Source organism: Apis cerana, linkage group LG4 (genome assembly GCF_029169275.1).
Source record: "Apis cerana isolate GH-2021 linkage group LG4, AcerK_1.0, whole genome shotgun sequence".
Classification (NCBI taxonomy): domain Eukaryota; kingdom Metazoa; phylum Arthropoda; class Insecta; order Hymenoptera; family Apidae; genus Apis; species Apis cerana.
The window spans coordinates 3,883,179-3,896,286 of record NC_083855.1 but is presented as its reverse complement, the minus strand read 5'-3'; the positions used below and the strand labels follow the sequence as shown (position 1 = coordinate 3,896,286).

The window sequence follows — 13,108 nt, the reverse complement described above, 5'->3', positions numbered from 1 at the left end:
TATCCCACTATATAAGCGAATAAACAGAGGAAAGTTTACGCGCGATAAAATTACCTTTCTATTTGTGGAAAAATTCGATAGACGGATAAATTACGTAGCTGGAATAAATGTGTTTACAAAGATTCTTATCTTCGGACGGGAATATATAGATTTTTGGATCATTTCTTTGGGGTATAAACTTGCCACGATATCCCCCAAATTCTTTCCCTTCCTTTTTCTTTTTTTCCTTTTTGAGAATTTCCAGATATCGACGATGAAATGTCGTTCGAACGAAGGTATGCAAACGTGTTTCGTTTCTTTATTTCTTTTTTTTTTTTTTTTTGATTCAGAAGATCAAGAACTTTGATTCAGAGATAAGTGAATCTACGTCAAAATAACAAGTGGTATTTGTTAAAAATGGGATTTCTAATACGTTGAAATTTAATAGATAATAAGTAGATAAGCAAAGTAGATAATGGATTAGTAGATTTTTCAAGCCAACATTTTCCCGATAATATTAATAATTTCACAAGAGAATATCTTCTTTAATTAATCTACCAAAAATTCTTTTCCCGCTTTTTCCTTTCTTGCTACTCTACGAGCTACCAAATCTGATAATAAATAAATAAACGCATATAAATATACATATATATAATAACGAAATATCGAAAAGAATTTTAGAGTAGCGGATTAGTCCAGTTACTCGCTCGATACGGAGCTACAAACGAGTCTATCGGAGGCGTAGGCGAAGAAATCGCGCGCGGGCAAGCGTATAAGAGCGGAAAGAGCGAGGCCGTGTGCGCGAGAAACCCCGTAGGACGGGGACAAAAACTGGTAGGCCCGCGGACCGGTCGCCCGTATTGCCATTGCGGGCTGCCGACGCGACTCCTCTTGATCCGTTCTGTTGCGCTTCTCCAACGACACAAGGAGGGGGAGGCAATGCCGGACGATCGAGGGAGGACTTTTCTCACGACTCGACGAGGAAGAGCGCGCCTCTGTATTCTCGCATGGCCGAATTGCTCCAACAAACGCGTGCCTTCTTCTCCATCGATCTCGGGCAATTGGAAATCTGCGGGGAATTTGCATCTCGATTATCGTCTTTTTTACATTTTTCTACACGAAATAGAGCGTGAAATGTATACAACATGGATATGTATAAGACAAGTTTGACCAAAATATGTATATCTTCAACCCCCTATTCCTTTAAAAATCGACCTCGATCTTGTCCATTATTCGCTAGAAAAAAGGCTACATAAAAGTGTTACTTGAAACTTGACTACGTTTCAAGGTGGAACAACCGTTTTCTTTGGGGAAACGATCTGAAAATATTCTTATCGGGCATTCCTCGTGGCCGGATATCTCCGATAAAATGGTGAAGAGAAACACGAGCGAGAAACACGGCTCGTTTAAACGCCGCCCCCGAAATTCCAGCGATCACCTGAAACCTCGACTTTCCGAAAAGATCGTAATCCTTGTACGCATCGAGGTTTAGAATGGACGGCGATAAACCGGTTTCAGCGAGTGTGAGTTCGAGACCGATAACGGTGTGCCGAGGCACACCTCCGTTTTACATGTTTTAACAGTCAATAAGATTATCTGCGGTGAGTAATGTCGAATAAATCAAACAGCGGTGAGCAGGTAAACTTGTATAGTATCGATAACCTCGATGGACGAATTGGAAAGACGATGTATCAAGTCTCGATAACTTGATCCCTCGATACCTTTGTTCGCTCCGTTTTCTATGATTAATGATTAACTTGCATGGAGCAAGCAGCCCAGGTTTTCACGCTCGTATCAACTCCACGTGCAATTTGCATCGCTCTGATCGACGAGGTACTCGTAGAATTCGTTGGACATTTGTTAACGTTTATTAACGCTCTTCGTTTGTCCAAGGTTTTCAAAATATATATATATATCTGGCTTGATTGAATTAGCTTCGCCATTGAATTCACTTTACGTATCTACGATTCCTAAACGTGTTTTGCAATCTCTTCTAATCGTCCAAGACTCTTATCTAGAGGCATCGATCATCCATAACGAATCCTCGAGTTCTCGAATTTCAATTGAATTGTTAATTCGAAATCGTACATAAAAGAAACCGCGATCGGTCGATCGTTTTGTCGAATCTACACTCGGATGAATATCTCTTCCTTTTTCTTTTTTTTCCTCTCTGCCTATTATATTTGGGTGGCGCGTGGGTTATACCGTGCGATTAATCGAAGGGTGGTTTCGAGAGTTTCATCCGCCACGCTGAGGACAAAGGGAGAAGGAGGAAGGGGATCTCTCTGGGGAGATGGCTCCCACCTGATCGAAAACTGGGTAATTCTTGTTTCAACTTGGCAACAGACTTTCAGATATCCTTTTTATTACGATATTTCTTCTTTTCCAACAATTCGTGTTTAGTTAGTAGGAATTTTTTTTTTTTTTTTCCTTTCTTCTAATCGTCGATGTTCGTCTTTTTTAAAAAAAAATAAATACTCATCAAGGCGAAAGTCTCGATGTAGAAAACGAATTTTTTTTTATATACAATAATCCAACGAGAGAAAGAATTGGGAACAAAACATTTCCATTCAAAAAACCTCTACGACTCGTATGCAATTGTCTAACACAAACATTTCCTTATTTTATCGCCAGAAAAAGTAACGAACAAAACTTTCTCGAATCAACTTGTCGAAAATATAATTTCAGAAATTTAAGAGAAAGTTTAAATCTTAACCACGCCTCGATAACCACGGCAAATATACCACGTCAAATCGAATCGATCTTACCTGCAGCATCTTTTTTTTTTCTTTTTTCCTTTTTTTTTTTTTTTTATCGTGATTTATTATTTTCGAGACAAATCCCCGCGAACAGAATGCCTCGGAAAGCATGAGAACGCGGAGCCTAAAAATCTAGTCTCTGGTTCGAAATCGTCGAAACGATCCCTGTAACGCCGTTATCGAGAGCTCCCCCTTGGCTCCACCACGTAAACGCGTAAAAACTGTGTGAAAAAACGTTGGTTCGGGGTGAAATCCGACGCTGCTCTTTCTCCCTTAAACGACTCGCTTTAAACCGCACGAAACAGAGAGAAAAAAGAGAGAGAGATGATGGCAAAATGACGGGGGTAAAGGCAGGTAAATTTTTTCCTGATTTCGGGAGATCATCTCGCAGCGGAGGGATGAAATCAAAGGGGGGACGCGGATGATGCATATCCTGCATATTCACTGGGATTTCTTCGAAAATTCCAGGGGTTAGTCTTCGATTCAATGAAGAAAGGGAGGAGGGAAAAAAAAAAGGAAAAAAGAGGAGAAGTGGCGTAGAAGAAGCGATTCAGGGTAAAAAAAACCCAGGAGGAGGAGGGGGTTGAATGCTAAGGAGGGTCGCAACGGGGTGAAAACCGTCTGTTTTTTGAACGCAAATCCTCCGCTCTTTAGAAATTCTTCCCGATTTTCTAGGTCATGGGAAGGTAGTATCGCGATGAATGCAACTGAGTTGCCCCGATCTTGGAAATTGATTTTCTTTTTTCCTTTTTTTTCTTTTTTTTCCCCTCCCTTTTCATCGACCCGGCCTTGGTGATGCGCCATTATGGACTCTCTCTTTCTCTCTCTCTCTCTCTATTCGTGTACGAATTTTCTTCTATCGTTGTTGTTGGCTCGTCAGTTTCATCTTTGCTCTTCGACAGGAAGGAGAGCGTTTTCTGCGGTAGATGACACGTGATCATTCTTGCGATTCAGGTTCGTTCTTCTTCTTAAAAACGTGTAAGTATAATTTATACACGTAACATTGATAATTAAATATTTCGTTTTCATCGAAACATCCGATTCCAATTCCTTCTGGTTTATTATTGTCCATTTAAAAAGAAAGAAAGAATCTTTAACTTTAAGAAAAACTTGTGAATAATAACTGAACGTTATTAGATATCCCATATTTTTCCTAGAACATTTCCGTTTCGTTTAAAATCGATCCAATAATAATTAACCGAATCGCATAACGATTGGGGTTCCGCCAGTGGCGGAAGTGCCATCTCCGATCGAATTTCCGTAATAACCGATCTGTCTAGGCACGAGTCGGCGGTCTCAATCGATGATCACAAACGATCGTTTCCGAATGTAAATGAATTCGACCCTTTATCGAAGCGCTTCCGAGGAGGAGGATAAACCATGGAGAGAAATTCGAGATGAGATATTTTGGATGCATTCAGAGTGCACTCCGCTTTCCATCCACATATTGAATCGTCATAAAGCGTTCGCGTGCATCAGACCGGGCTCATTGTCCTGTCATTCACTCGTCATCCGACCACTTCACGTTCGTGTGTGCGTTCGTGTGTGTGTGTGCGTGTAGGAGGAAGAAAAATAAACCACCCCTAATTCACGTTTTCCCTCCCTCCCTCACGATTACGTGAAAACGGCGTGGTCCTAAGCCAGGATCAACGATCAACCAGATTTCTCCCTCCCGAAAAAACGTTCCTTCTTCGATTTTATGAAACTGTTGCGTTTCGTGCCACAAAGGGATTAGAAGAGGAAAGATGAATCGTGAGAATTGTTGTAAGAAAAAATCGTACGAATCGGATTTTACGAATGCGAATCAAGGAATCGTGGAGATGGAAAAACGGAAAACTTGATAATAATATAATTGCTTCATACGTTTTTCTCGATATAAAATTCGTATATCGAAATAAATTGTACGAAAGGGATGCACGTCGAGAGGGATGCACAAGATGGATAGGAAAAAAAAAAAAACGATTAGAATTGATAATGAGCAAACGTCTCTTTGAATCGACGTTAGCACGTGCGGACAAACGTGAATGTGACTTTTCAGAAATTCAGTTAGGGTGAATTCGAAACGAACAATAGTGCAACGATGTGCAGCTGCCCCATCATTACCAGCCTCGTCACCATTAACTCTTACGTCGAAACGTCGATTTTCGAGAACGACTGTCGCCGAATCCTCCTCCGTTTCCAATCCAATCACACTTGTTAATTATTAACGAAACATCGATTTTTTTTAACACCAATCTATCTCGATTAATTTCAAAAGAAAGATTCTCGTTTACAAGAAACGAATCGATCGAATCATTCTACGAATCGACACGATTTCATCCTTTTTTTTTTTACACCCAAATCAAGATGGTTCACCCTAGCAACGGAGAATCGAGATTTCCATTTGCAAAACGAATCGAGGCGAGGCTCGAGGGAAGGGGAAGGGAGAGAAGCGTTGGAGATCAATTCGAAGCCAATTTGCAGTGTCTTTGAGCGGTGGTCGTTCGTCGGCTGGCGCCTTAAAAGTGCGTAAATAAATAGATTCGGACGTGGTCGTGGCGAGGGCGAGGCCGTGGAAACGAGACAATAAGCCCGGAGGGTCCTCTCGGCGAGAGCTCAAAGAGTGGCCATGCTGCGACACTCGTCCAGTAATCTAATAAAGGGGTTGCTTTCCTCGGCCCCCTCCACGAGCTTCCCTCCCCCCACCCCTTCGCGCATTCCTCTTATTTCTTCGTCGTCGTCGTCTTTTCCCTCCTTCTGATGATTCGAAGGTAAATATTACCCCAAAAGATTTCGAGCGGCGACGGAAAATGGGCAATTTCTGCTTCTTAAAGCTCGCCGTTCCCCGATATAGCGTATAATGGAAGGCTCTCCGCTTCTTTTTTTAATATTATCTCTTTCTCGTTGCGAACGAAATGACGTATGCTATTAGATTCGATTAGATTCGTGTCGCGTTTTGAATAGAACAAGTGTATAAAATAACGAGAAAAAATGGTAAAAAATGGAGAAGAAAAGGGAAAGGAAATTTGTGAACGCGAAAGAGGATTCTTTTTTTTTATAGAAGAAGAATGATAGAAAGAATCGTTAACAATAATTCGTCTCTTTTGGACGATACATTCAATTACTGCTCGAATCTAATTTCTAATTCGATTATTTAAGAATTATGCAGAAGAGTAATTATTGTTCTATTTTTCTTTTCTATTGACCTTCTTAAAATTCATTCCTCGTTCCACTCGAGTTATTCGCGAGAACCAAAAGCAATAGCGGTCAAGTAGATAGCCAATGATTAATCCGACGCAATGGCCGGCTCGAAAAACGATCAAGTTTTCGCTGTTTCAATTCGTTGTTCGGTGAACCGAGGAAATTTTCGCAAGGTGCACAGAAATACACAGCGTTCGCGTGTACGTGAGCGAAAGAAAAGAAGCAACAAAGAAGGAGAGAGAGAAAGAAAGAGAGAAAGAGAGAGGGAGAGAGAGAGAGGTCTTTCAGAAACGACCAGCTATTTACGAGACTGAATGGAAGAGGGTCCTCGAGGGGGCAAGGCGGCCGCCACCCTTAATTCCGCCCCTGAACATCGCTATATCGACCAGCCAACTCCATTCGGCCATTCCGCATTTTAAAGGGAAAATTTCGGGCCGACTTTCTCTCCACAGATTATACGACGAGCTCGCTTCGCGGACACCAGCTCGGATGGAAAATAACGCGACCTTTTGCTCCTGGCAGCTCGTTCCCAATCCCCTCTTTGGAAATTTTCTTGCGAACTACGGAAATTCCAGACGGTCCAGAGCGATCGTGTTTTTCTTTGTATTAAAGAAGATCTTCGATTCTTCTGTTCGGATTTTTCTATTTCGAAAAAATTTATCGAAATCTTTTGTTCGTTCCTGGCTGAAAAAATCGATGAATAACGTCTTGTAATCGTAGCTTCAAAGACAACTAATCGTATTCCGTTAACGATAATTAAACAAATTAAACGAATTGAAAGAAGAAATAAAAGAATATTTTCGATTCTTTAAATTTCCGAAAATCTTTTAAATCGCTTTAGGTATCTTTTGAATCGCCCGAGGTAAGAAGTAAACCAATCACGATCCCCGAATCGTAGTAAATATTCCATCAAATAATCTCTTCGAATCAGGGAACGAAAAAGAAAAGAAGAAAAAAAAGGGAAAAGGAAAGAAAATGTACGAAAACAACGCAAACGGATCGAAGAAAAAAAAAAAAGAAAAAAAGAAAAACGAAGTGGAGAGAAGGGACTAAACAAACGAGTGCCGTTCATCAGGCAACGGAATTTCGAGGTTGTTTGCTCGCGACGAGTCCCGTGCAGGCGCGGGTGGGACGCGAGAGGGCCCGAGAGAGGGAAAATGAATTCGACGAAGGGAGAGAAAGTAACTGGCAAAGGTCCCGCACGTGACGTCCTTTCCGGCCTCGTCGTGCGTCCTTCTCCTCCTTCCGGTGCCGCCCCCGCCCCCTCCATGTTTGTTTTAGTTATTTTATCACACGGCCGAGAAATCGGGACACCTCGCAAACTTCCGTCCGTACACGTTCCGTCTCGAGCAACGAATGGATTGTAATATTTACGTCGCCGCTCGAAGGTGAACGAATTGCCGTGCGGGAAAAGTGGGGAGAGGTCTCGAATCGAGCGCGCCTTTGTTATTGTATTCGTTATAATATTTCGTTTACGTATCGATACCTCTCGTTTTTCGTAATATATTATTTGTTAAATAATACGATTGTTGTTGCAATTTAATTTAATTTTTCGGATTAATATTTTTTAATAATTTGTTTTATTAATAATATTAATATTAATTTTTTATAATAAATTGAACACGATTGATTATCTATATTAATATTTATCGAATCGAATAATAATTATTACGATAATTATTTTTTATGTATTATTATTATTATTATTGTTATTATTATTCTCGTGTTTTTAAATTTTAATTTTAATAATATATTAATATCGATACAATATCGATTATAACATGATATCGTATTATTTATTATAGTGAATTTTTTTACCTTCGTTATTAATATTTTAATTTGAATATATCGGTAACTACAATTGATTCTCGCAATTATATTTTTAACGCTTTAATAAAGAATATCCCATCTTCTTGTTAATATTACGATTTTAATGATTTTAAGCGAAATAAAAATTATATATCGATCATTCCTTTCCTCCGAAATTATTATTCTCCGTAATTATTATTGAAAGAAATTTAAGGATAAAGATATTCGTCGTCGAACTTCAAAATTCACTTTCACCCAGAGGCTATTTTGCATGCCGAAGACTCGCAATCGATTCGATTTATTCATCCGATCAATTTATCATACACTTTGTACAAGTAACGCGACTTCCTCCGCTAATTAGCATGCGACTACCAAACGATCAACGTAACGATGTTGCATAACGATTTGTGTATTATCTTGACTGCATACTGCCACACGTTACATACGTTAAACGTATACCACAGTGGCATAGGTGTTAATTATTCACGGATAATTACCGCGTCGCGACTCGTACGACTCTGTAACCAGGAAACATTCAGTTTTCAACTTTCTTATTCGCTATCGTCCATTTCTATTACGCGAACACTCTCACGGATCAGAGTTCCCGATGCAGTTAAATCACTCATCTTTCACGATGCTTGTGCAATATGCATTACTTTGCACGCGTTTGGACGCAAGAAAACGTGAAACAATTATTCTTGCCAGTTTAAGAAAGTGTTGAAGAATAAAGGAACGAGGAAGATGGAACATTTTTCGTGCACAAATTTCTCTTTCCATCGTTTCAGATTTTTATATAAAATATAAAAGATGAATTGCAGTTACCTCAAAGATATCTTCGTGAAATTATTTTTATGCACATTGAATCCATTAGAAATAATTAATCAAACTCTTTCCACTTTATATCCTTTCTATATTTCTACACAATAGATTGCTTCTTTAATTGAAGATCAAAAATTCTTCCATTGGAAACTATTGTAGATTTTAATTATAAATTTCAAAGAGTATTATTCGATGGATAATTTAAAATACAATTCATCATCAAAATATATAAAATCTTTAATCTCTCGTATCTATCCGAATCAAATTATCGAAAAATAATAAGACGATGTATCTCTGTCGAACAACTCGAGTTCAATCGCAACATGAGATTGAAATTCAAAAAATCGTATCGATTCGATTTACCTAGACCTGACAATGATCTTCACTTGGGTCCAGAGTTTCGTAGACGTGTTCAGGCGTGCGTGTATCGGGACGAATTGGTGCACGTGGGTGGGCAGAGTCGCCCCTAGAGATCCATGTGTGTAGCAGGCGCACACACGACTGTGCGTTTTATTTATCGGTAGATCGCGATACTACGTCTCGATACGGGAAGCATTACTTTCGGCAAGAAAATATGATCGGCGAAAGTAAAGTAAACCGATGATGTCCCGTGGCTTGGTCAACTCTTTGCAAAAGTACCGATTATATTTTTCGACATACATCTGTAGCATAAAAATTGAAGAATTTATAAAATTCTTTTCATTAATTCTACCAACGTTTCGACGATTTTATTTTTCAAATTACCAAAACTCCTTAAATTTCCTTCTTGCATCACTTTTCAAATCATTCCACGTCTCTAATTATTTTCACTTATATCTCGTGTATATTTCACTTTCCATTTCCAATAATCTTACTGATAATCCTCAAGTTCCAATATTATGAAACAAGCTGAACAAGCAAAGTGTGAGCGAGGCTGCACGGATCCAGCTTCGATTTTCCAAAAAATGGGAAATTCTTTGGCTGGAATCGTAACCACTTATGTACTTGCAGCGCAGCTGGCTAAGAGGAGCTCGTAAGAAACACGGGTGGAGGAGGGGATGAGGCCTCGCATTCGGTGGAAACGGGCGATAAAGCGAAGCGGAACGGCCGAGATCGCGGAAGAGGAGCGGATCGGCGGCGGTGAGGGTAGAATCGAGATCCATGGATCCGTATGGGTGCTTCTCGCGGTGGTTTACAGCCGGCCAATCGCGGCGTAGTATCTTCACAGGGCCATCCATCAACCCACGGGAGAGAACAACCTCTCTTTCCCGACCTCGTTCGTCCTCCTACGAGCGTCATAACCCTCGTGAGCGTCACGGTATCTCTTCTATCGGTATATAAGAACTAGAGTAACGCGCTAGGGTCCCCTAGATCGTACGCTACGGTTTCATAATCGTTCGTCGAGCACAATTCTTGATTTTTTTAACGTCGAAAGAAGAAAGAAATTTTAATCGAAAACGTAGCTATTCGATTAAATTAAAAACCAAAGTCTTATTGTATTTATGAAGAATCGAGTGAATATTACTACGCGATGGATTTTTAACATTGGGATGACATCCGAGATCCCCCGTTCGAAACGATAAGAGTTCCTTTATACAAATATAAACTTTGAATTCGATGGGGGGGAGGGGGGAAGAAAAATTTCCAAACCAATCTTCTCCCCATCTCGATATCGTTTAACGTTTCGAAACGACGGCATTCTCCTAAGGAATTAACGATCATTAACCCCGTGTTAATTTCCTCTACCACTCCCTGCTTTAATGAAACGCCCATTAACGATCTTTTACGGATAGAATCGGCAAGAATGCCGTGTAATGAACGATTGGACGAGCGTTATATTCAATCCTTTCATATCCTCACAATAACTCTCTCAATAAAATTTTCATATCGATACTCCCTCCCCCCTCTTAAATCTTTTCCTCGTCCATACTCGATTTTTCTCTCTCTCCCCCCCTCTCTTCCACTCTACTCCCACGAGGCACGAGGAAGAACATCTCAATATGTACGTACGTACACCCAGCCACGAGTCGTAGTCCACGAGTTGGTTGGCCCCGGATAATATACGGCCCCTAAATCATCGAGCAAGAGGATATGGTGGCTGCCCCATCTAACCAGGGTAACCACTCCGTAAACATATCAATCAGGCAAACGTTTGCATCGTTTGCACGTTTAGAATCGCGTTTCCCCCGCCTGTTTGCATATGATAATCGAAAATTCCATCGCGTGAATTATCCCCATTAGAGGATCGAGCTCGAGCAATTATCGCCCGACGAGGAGATAATTGGTAACTCTCGTTCTTGTATCGTTTTCACGATTCAGGAAACATTGTAAAGCGGGAAAGTGGCGAAAGAGGAGACGCAAAAAAGGAAAAAAGAAAAAAAGTAAAGGATCAGCTCGCTCCTGAGGAGAATTGAAAACGAAGAGCGAACAATGAAGAAGAAATGGACAACGAGCGGAGCGAGACGCACGCAATTCCGATGTTGCGCCCCAATCTCAGGATTGCGCGCGATCGCGTGCGCTCGCTTTAATTACACCTGCGAAAAATAAACGAATAAAAATAATTCGCAGCGGTTCGTAATTTCCCTCCAATTCCCGCGAAATGTATCGATAAAACATCGGTGTAAACGAGTTGATCTGTGTAAAGAGCAAAAAAAAGAAAAACGATGCTCACAAATTATTAGTCATTCCACGCGCTGAATTTCGTCCCTTCTTTATAATTCCTTTCCTTATATCTCGAACAATCGAAATCCCTAATATCTTAACATCTTAATCAATGAATCGTTACTCCCCTATTTTAATTTCTATTAATTTGTCGCAACTGGGATCGCACCAATCCTCCACCTCGACACAATATACGAAACGAGGAGGATCAAGGAACGAAATATATTCGGGAACGAAAGATTCAAGAGTCCCAGCGATCGTCATCACTGGTGATGATCAGATCCTCGCGAATGGGTAGCATTCGTGGCGGAATGAAGTTGTAGGCTTGGTAGTAGTAGTGGTAGTAGTGGGTAACAATGAGCGCGGTGATAATGCGCGGTGAATGGACGAGGAAGGCGCGAAAGGAGGGACGAGGATGGCAATCGAGGAGGTTGCCCAAGGAGATCATTAGTCCACCTGGCTGTTGCCCCGGGTAACGCTTAACCGCTTGACAAGCGTTGCGGGCCGTTATCGGTTTGTCCCTAATTATGCACACGTGACCACGACGTTGCGCGAAGCCTCGTGGGTATCGTCTCGGCTCCTTCTCCTCTCCTTTCTCCTTGGAAGGAGCGGCTCGTGTTTTAAAATTAATCGCATTGTCCTCCCTTGACTCGTTCGATCAACACACGGCCGCATAACGTCCGCCGAGACAACCGATGAATGGGCCAGCTGCAACATCGCCACCTGTAAGACCCTTATTTCTCCCATTCTTAATCACATCTCGCTCTTTCGTCCCGGTTCAACGAGGTTCAACGCCGCGCTAAAAATCGCGAGCGGATGATTTTTAAAGGGGGGAAAGAAGGAACAAATCGAGCGCTAAAAGGGGCGGCGAAAAGGGAAAAAAGAGGCGTGTGCGCTTTTTACTTTATCATTTCGATGGAGCTGGGTTCCTGTCGTGGTTTCGAGACTGATACAGAGGGACGCGCTCGTTTGGAGAAAGAACGATTCCGAGTATACCGGCTGGGAACGTCTTTCGAAAAAACGAAATAGTGCACCAAAATGGCGGAACCGGGGGGGGAGAAGGCCGGTGACGAGCCATGAATGTTTAGGCGGCACGATTAAAACGTCTCTCATCGTGGACCTCTGAGAATCGTATCGCGGAACGAATGCCGATCGATCCACCGCCACAGTGGGAATGCGAGGGCGCAGCGTTTGATTTATGCCGCGCGCCACTTTTGCTGTGTGTTGCGCGCGCGCGCGCGTGTGTATACCTCGTCAACGCGGGCGCAACGCGAGATTAAGGGAAGATTAAAATATTAAAGTGTCATTCTAATCACGCGAGACGATCTGATCCTTTTCTCAACGATTTTGCATCTTTTCTTCCCCTCCCCAATTTAATCCAATTCAATCCAAAACTAATCAGACTTCGATTACAACGGAATTCCAATTGAAATTTGTCAGAAATTAGTCAAAGGAGTACGAGAATTGTTTTATGATCCCCTCCATGTGTACGCCATGGATGTGGGCAATGATAAACACTTAAAAATCCTTCTTAATCCTGATTAATATAGGAAGTCTCGTGTTGGAAATTATCTACACGTGTTTCGAACGTATGGGAACGAGCTACCATTCTATCTCTCTCTTCTCTCCTTCCACCCACGCGATCCATTCGATCTCCACCGATCCGCATCGGGTGCAATCTCCTCCCCTCGATGCCATCGGTGATAAACGCTCGCAGAATGACTCGAGATCGCATAACTGCCCGCGTTTAGAACGTACGAGCTTAATCGCGAGACAACGATTCAGCTACGGCTTCATCGCACTGAGCTCGGAATTGCAAAGATCGTTGCACGAAACGATGGAAATTACAACGATATAAGATATTGTTATATTTTCACGTCCCTTCGTTAGCTAATTCTTTACTTAATTTTCAATTTAAATCT

At 41.4% G+C, this 13,108-nt stretch overlaps 1 protein-coding gene and 1 long non-coding RNA gene across 7 annotated transcripts in view; one reads left to right on the top strand and one right to left on the bottom strand.

Moving 5' to 3' along the window:
- The window catches only part of LOC108003627 (protein nubbin-like), a 109,792-nt gene that overhangs the window by 61,959 nt on the left and 34,725 nt on the right, over window positions 1–13,108 (bottom strand). The window lies entirely within an intron of this gene.
- On the top strand, window positions 3,617–11,083 carry LOC114578226 (uncharacterized). The gene is made up of 3 exons (XR_009829464.1): window positions 3,617–3,716; window positions 9,537–9,831; window positions 10,845–11,083. It is a non-coding gene; the product is annotated as an uncharacterized LOC114578226 (long non-coding RNA).